The sequence below is a fragment of the Cebus imitator genome, unplaced genomic scaffold (genome assembly GCF_001604975.1).
Source record: "Cebus imitator isolate Cc_AM_T3 unplaced genomic scaffold, Cebus_imitator-1.0 Scaffold229, whole genome shotgun sequence".
NCBI lineage: Eukaryota > Metazoa > Chordata > Mammalia > Primates > Cebidae > Cebus > Cebus imitator.
Window position 1 is genome coordinate 2,317,442 of NW_016107544.1, and position 8,014 is coordinate 2,325,455.

The following is an 8,014-nucleotide window of genomic DNA, read 5'->3' on the forward strand; positions in this document are numbered from 1 at the left end:
GGTGTGGGGAGGAGAAATTTCCATTTGAAATCGGAAGAGAGGGGAGCAGGTTATGCAGTCATGTGGGAAAAGGCTCAAAGAGCGGTGAGGAGGCAGGGCCGTCGGAGAGTGTGGAGAACTGCAGACAAAGAGGTGACAGTGGCCTGGAAAACCACGGGAAGTTCTGACTTACATCGGAATAGAATCACTCAGGCGGCTGCATTGAAAAGAAATTGACGATGTCTTGGGAGATTCACAATTTACTTTAGCATGTTCAAGCCTCCAGAAAGCCCAGCATTATGTGTATTTAACATCGTTTCACAAGTACTTTCCAAGCTTATTTAAAGATAGATCCCTGTCTTCCAGGAATACCCGCTACTTCATGTGAGACCTGAGAAAATGGAAATCAGCTCGAATGAGCAGACTGGAATGTTCCCAATAGTCATCAACAAGGTCAGCACAAGGCCAGGCAAAAACACGGTTTAACCCAAGGCCACACCACAGCTGCAAAATTACTGGCACTGGAGTGTCTAATTCTTTCATATCAATGCCTCTCCCAGACCCACTCGATTTCTCCACTTGCTGAAGAAAAATTTCTGAGCTACCCAATTATGAAAGCACCCTACTTCACCACACACCCATTCCTGAGCTGATTCCTGTTTCTTCTACCTTTCCTTCCTTAGCATCACTTAACACAAATGGGCAAAAAAGGCCTTTCCCACAGCCTCTTACTGAGAAGCTTCATGGTTCACTTGATGTGCACAACACCCTCTTGCTGCAGGAAGTTAATAAAACTAACATTGACAAGGTTCACTCTTCTACTCTACCTGTAGGTGTTACCAGAGCCTAGCATTTCATAAAACAAGGTGTTAGAACAGCTGGACAAAATAATTACTTCCTGTTATGAAATTCTGAGTCTAAATCTGAGACATTGCACCCCCCGAAACTGTCTTGTGTACCAGTTGAAGACAGCATCTTAAGAATGAAGTGGATGAGGACTGTATTGTTAAATATTTTAAAAATAGGAAGTGTGGATTATTTTTATAAGTTGTTCCTTGTCTCTCTGGTCCCTTCTGCTGCTAACATTTTTGGCTGAACATTTGTACTATGGGACCTCTTGGCCTGATGAAGATTTAATACACTTCTCTCCTGCCAGAAGCCTCCTTGGACTTTCTCAGCCAATGCACAGATGTCTGGAGGCAGAACAGATTGGTTCTAGGCAAAACAAAAGATATTGTCTCAGCTTTCTATTTTATTTTATTTTATTTATTTTAAGATGGAATCTCATTGTGTTGCCCAGGCTTGAGTACAGTGGTGTGACCTCAGCTCACTGTAACCTCCACCTTCGGGGTTCAAGCAATTCTCATGCCTCAGCCTCCAAGTAGCTGGGGTTACAGGCTTGTGTGACCACTCCCGGCTATTTTTTTTGTATTTTTAGTAGAGACGGGGTTTCACCATGTTGGCCAGGCTGATCTTGAACTCCTGACCTCAGGTGATCCACCCACCTGGGCCTCCCAAAGTGCTGGGATTACTGGCATGAGCCATCACCCACAGCCTGTCTCAGCTTTCTTGAGCTGTAGTGATGGTATAGGCAATGGTGATCCACAAAAGCAGATTTGCATCTTAGCTCCCTGCAGCAGGAGCAGTAGAGGATGTCGGAGAGGGGTGGGTGATGGGGCAGAGAACCGGTGAGAGGCTGGTGTGTCAGTTTAAGTCAGAGACCAGAACTTAGGTGCTTTGCGGAGTGGAGGTAGAATCTATAGGAATCAGTGGTTTATTAGATGAGGGAATGGGGAGAGGCAGATCAACATAGAGAGTGGTGGTCAGTGTGACTTGGGTTTCCTCTGACCTTACTGGCTTCTGCGTGTAAATGGGCCTGTGTTACCAGTTACCCAAATTTCACTGGCTCCTTCCTCTACCTTTTATAGAATACTCAACTCCCTTCAAAGCCTTTCCTATTAATTACTGGGAGTCCCCAGAAATGCCTTGCACGTACTCGAAACTGCCCTTCTGGGCATGCCCATAGGGACATTTGTTTCTGCTGATGAAGACCCTTGTGATTGATGCCTCATTGCTGCCACCTGCTGGGGTCCACTGTAACAACACCGAAGTGTTTATTGCAATATGCATACACTCTTTCTGCTTGTATTGAAATGATTATTTATGTTTTCTCTCTGTCTCTCTCTCTCCCTCTTTTTTTTTTTTTTTTTNACCTCCCGGGTTCAAGCGATTCTCCTGCCTCAGCCTCCTGAGTAGCTGGGATTACAGATGCACTCCACCTCACCTGGCTAATTTTTGTATTTTTATTAGAGACGAGGTTTCACCATGTTGGCCAGGCTGGTCTCAAACTCCTGACCTCAGGATCTGCCTGCCTGGGCCTCCCAAAGTGCTGGGATTACAGGTGTGAGCCCCTGTGCCTGACTTGCTCTAGTACTTTCTTGTTTAATGCTTTCCCCTAGTACAGGGAGCTCTCCACATGTCTGCAAATGCTTTGCTGCCTCAGAGGCTCCGCATGTGGTCATTCAGAGGGCTTCCGGGAGACCCTCTGAATGGCTTCATTTCTTTTTCTTCTTTTTTTTTTTTTTTTTTTTTTTTTTTTCTTTTTCCCTTTTTTTTTTTTTTTTTTTTTGAGACAGAGTCTCACTCTGTCACCCAGTCACCCAGGCTGGAGTGCAGTGGTACGATCTCAGCTCACTGCAACCTCTGCCTCCTGGGTTCAAGCGATTCTCGTGCCTCGGCCTCTCGGGTAGCTGGAGTTACAGGCGAGCGTCACCAGGCCAGGCTAATTTTTGTATTTTTAGTAGAGACGGGATCTTACCATGTTGACCAGGCTTGTTTTGAACTCCTGGCCTCAAGTGATCTGCCACCTCGGCCTCCAAAGTGCTGGGATTACAGGTGTGAGCCACCATGCCCAACCATGTTTTCTCCTATTTTATGTTAATGTGGATAACTACATCAGGTAATTTTTTATTGAGGTGAAATATACGTAAAATTGACCATTTTTAAGTGAACAGTGCAGTGACTGTACATTCACAATGTTATGCATCCACTTCCGTTATCTAGTTCCAAAACATTCCTATCACTCTGAAAGAAAACCCTGTACCCCTTAAGCAGTTACTACCTATCCCTGTACCCCAAACCTTTGGCAACTGCCAGTCAGCTTTCCATTTCTATGGATTTATCTATTCTGGATATTTCATATAAATAGAATCACACAGTATGTGGTCTTTTGTGTCTGGCTTTTATTTAGCAGAATGTTTTCAAGGTTCATCCATGTTGTAGCATGTGTCAGTATTTCATTTCTTTTTATGGCCGAATAATATTGCTTTGAATATGCATATCACAATTTTATTCATTTATCAGCTGAGGGACATTTAGATTGTTTCCCATCTTTTGGCTCTTGTGAATATTATGAACATGTGTGTACATGTACTTATTTGGTACCTGTTTTCAATTCTCTTGAGAATGCTCTGAACTCCTGGGAGTGGAATTGTTGGGTCACCTGGTAATTCTATGGCTAACTTTTTGAGGAACTGCCAAACTGTTTTTCACAGCAGATGAACTATTTTACATTCCTATAGCAGCGTACAAGGGCTCCAATTTTGCCATATCCTTGCCAACACTTGTTATTTTCTGTTTTTGCTTTTATCTTCCAAATTACTGTAGCCATCCTTGTGGGTGTCATGAACACTAAAGTTTTATGAGATGCCTGCAAACTGCAAACCCTTGGGACATATTAAGTAGTGCTAGGTGTCCCAGCATTCTCACTGAGTCAAAGCCCTGCTGTATTCTTAAGACCGCCATGCTCATTCTGGGAACACTCTTGACACCTGGACAATAAATTTCAACATGGAGCTCTCTCTTCACGAAGTTCAAATGGGAGTTCATGGTACTATGTCAAGGGCTCAATATCTGAAGTAGATCCCAGGCTTTCCTTCCTGGCCTGTTCTGTCCAATCTTATCTTTCATTCTAGCTAAAACCTCTTGATATACCACCATCTCTTGAGGTACACTGGGATATGATTGCCTCCAAACTTAGCTGCTTAGCTTCAGCCAGGGATCTCTACTATGCAGGGTTTTGTTTTTGTTTTTGTTTTTTGAGACAGGACCTTGCTCTGTCACTCAGTGGTGCCATCATGGCTCACTGCAGCACTGCCTTCCCAGGCTCAAGTGATCCTCCCACTGTGGCCTCCAAGTAACTGGGACCACAGGCACATACCACCACGCCCAACTAATTTATTTATATATATACTTATATATATACTTTTTAATATATGTATATATACGCTAATTTATATATACATATATATGTATAATCCTTTTTTTTGGAGAGATATCACTTTGCCATGTCACCCAGGCTATGATGGAGGTCCTTGTTAGGATGGAGAATGGAGCCAATCACACAGATGATATAGAAAAATAGACACAGAGGACTAGAAACTTTGGTCCCTTTTACTGCAAGGAAAATCCTGTGTGACATCAAAGAGGGTATGTCTAGGAGGTATTGATATCTGTAGCTGGGGCTAAAGGTAGATGTGTGGGATTGAGAGAGAGATCCAGGAGCCGCTGTGGAAGATGTAGTAGCTGAAGCCGTGAGAAGAGGCAGGCTTTGATGAAAAATGTGTCAGTTGGTGAAGAGCTGGAATGAAATGTCCTGGTTTGACGTTTTGAGTATTCCTTTAATTTTAGGAACACTATCAGAAAAGAGGCTAGCTTGTGAGCTGAGTCTGCTGCAGCAGCTCTAAACCACACATTGCTGATGAGTGAGAACCTCTGTTATAAATAGAAATGTGAACTGGCAAATGCTCATTGGCTAAAGCCGAATGCACCAGTTTATTTTGGTTCCTATTATGTCCATGATCTCCTATTTTCCTTATTGATTGCAAATACACACAAGGAATAAAAAGCCAGTTTGCTTTCCAAAAACATGATTGAATGTTTTCACTGATGCATATCTAAAGGGGGTACATATTGGGCTTTTCACTATTTCTCTAAGGTTAGAAATATCCTTTGGTGGGTTTCTAAGTTTTCATGAAGGGCCAGTTCCAGAGACTATTTACAAGCTGTTAGGAAAAACATCAAGCAGACAAGACATATCTCAAATTATTTAAAGTGGCCCATTCCTAGGCTCTCAGCTCTTCTCCACTTCCTCTCCATGGATCTGTTTTCACACATGGGGGCTTAAGTCAGCCTCTATCTGTAAGTGACCCTTGTCTGACCTTATACTCTGGAATGCTCTATATGCCTCTGACTTTCATCCCAGGAAACATCAACACCCACTTCCGCTGGCATTCCTGATGGGAGCCAACTCTTTCTCCTGAATTGTTGAAAGAGTCCTGCTTCAGTGACTCCCAGGGAATGTTGAGAGAGTCACTTTTTTAGAAAGAGATTTATCCCACACCGAAACAGAAATCACTCATTTTGCATCATTTTATGCCTTGTCTATTTTTGAGGTAGGGTGTTTCATTTTGTTTTGTTTTGTTTTTCTCTTGTTCTTCCAATCCATGAACATAGTATAGATTCTTAAGTCTTTTTGAAGTGTATAATTTCCCACAGTTACATAGCTCAATTTCTTCTACTCCCAGGATTTAAAAAAATCATGTTAGCCTGTGTATTTCCTCCAAAACAGTTATTAAACTGAAATTATCTTGTCGATTTCTTGGTTTACCTGTTTACCATCTCCTCCATCTAAAAGGTAAGTTCCATGAGGATAGGGTCTCATGTGTCTTCTCCCAGCACCTAGAATAATGCCTGACCATGAAATATTTGTTGGTTGACTGGCTTACAGAATCAGCTGTTTAAATATCATACAACACTTTCCATCATGAATGTCCTTTTTTTTTTTTTTTTTTTTTTTTTTTTTTTTTTTTTTTTTTTTTTTTTTTTTTTTTTTTTTTTTTTTTTTTTTTTTTTTTTTTTTTTTTTTTTTTTTTGGCCTCTCTTGAGTAAGGATGTTGTCCTTATTTAACTAGCATTATTGACAAATGCCAATTAACTGTATTAATGGCTCTCAAGTTTTTGGATGCTCTTTACACTCTTAAAAATAATTGAGGACCCCAAAGAGCTTGTTTGTATGGATTATAGCTATCATTACTTAGTGAAATAGAAATTAAAACTGAGAATTTAAAATATTTATTAATGCATTAAAGTAATAACAAACCCATTACATGTTAACATTAGTATTATTTTTTATTCCCCCAAACAAACAAAAAACAGGGAGAACTGAGGCATTATTTTACATCTTTGCATATCTCTTTAATGTCTGGTTTAATAGAAGACAGCTGAATTCTCATATCTGCTTCTGTATTCAATGTGTCATGATATCACAACATCAGGTAGCCTTTGAAAAACCCCACTGTGCACTTGTGAGAGAATGCGAGTAAAAAAGGCGAATAACATCTTAGATTATTTTGCAAATAGTTTTGACTTCACAGATACACCAGGAGACTCTTGGGTAGCCCCAGGGATCGCTGAAGCACATTGAGAACCAAAGATTGATATTTGCAGAGAGGAATATTATTCCTGGTCTTTGAACTACATTATCCTTAAACACTGTACTTTTCTCTTTAATATCCTTTGCTTAGCTTGATATTAAAATAAATTTACATTCCTCAGGATTGCCAAAGGTGGACAAGATGCATAGTGAGGAAGGGGTGATAGAAAAACAAACCAAAGATTAATAATTTGTTGCGTTTATACAAACACATACATATATAAACAAAAACAACAATAAAAACATGTGCCTTTGTGGAACATGTACCATGTGTTCTATATTTTCCAAAGATTATCTCTATTTTTTAATTTTAATTTTAATTTTTAAATTAAATTTAATTTTTTTTAAAGACGGAGTTTCACCATGTTGGTCAGGCTGGTCTGGAACTCCCAACCTCAGGTGATCCACCTGCCTTGGCCTCCAAAGTGCTTGGATTACAGGCATGAGCCACCACGCCCAGCCGATTATCTCTATTATTATATAAACATTTCCAGGCAGGAATTGTCAGCTTCATTTCATAGGCAAAGAAATGGAGGCCCAGAAAACCAAAATAACATCTGAAAGATTGCCAAGCTAATAAGTAATAGAGTGGTGACTGCCATGCCCAAATCTCTTTTCCTCCAAAAGCAGGACACTTTGACCATCAAATTCTATGTTACCACAATATGGGAGAGAAAAACTCAGAAACAATGAAGAGTTCACTGTACAAATTAGCCTTATTGTTTTGCATAAATGAATAAAAAAATCATACTCCTTTTTTTCTATTAGTGATGATAAATTTAAAAAGTCAATTCATTTTTCTCCCTCTGATGTGAAAAGTAATACACCTACAGCAGAAGACTGAAAAACAACTAAATGTCCACCAGTAGGGGACAGGGTGGTTGCATTAATTGCAGCATGCCTGTGGATGGAATACTATGCAGTCATTAAAAAGAACAAAGCCACTCTATTGGTACTGAAATAGAACTATCTCTAAGATGGGAAAAAATAAGGTGGTGCAAGTTTTACAGTATGCTGTCACTTGTATTTAAAATGTATATTGATATGTACTGGGTAACTGGTTGCTTTTGTGAATTCAGTAAAGGGACAAGTAAGAGGCAGCTTATTTTTCTGTAACCGTAATCTCTTCTCCAGACATAGACCTTGATGTGTGATATGGACAGAAACCCTAACTTGTCAGAGAGCAGAACTATCCAGCCATGTGTAACATCAAAACGTCACTCTCACAGCCAATTCAAAACTGCTAAGCCCTCTCTATTCTTTCCCCACCTCCTCCTCTCCACTCCATCTCCCTCTCCCCCTGAGCTGGGGCCAGGCGAGGGCAATGCAGGGAGAGGGGTTAAGTCTTTGTCAGGGATGTCCCTGTCGTACTTTCTTGCCTAATGCTTTTCTACTAGGGCAGCTCTCCCGATGTCTGCAAATGCCTGGCTGTCTCAGAGACCCCACTTGTGGTCATTCAGCGGGCTCCCATGAGACCCTCTGAATGGCCTACTTTCTTTTTCTTTTCTTTTTTCCTTTCCTTTTTTTTTTTTTTTTCTTTTA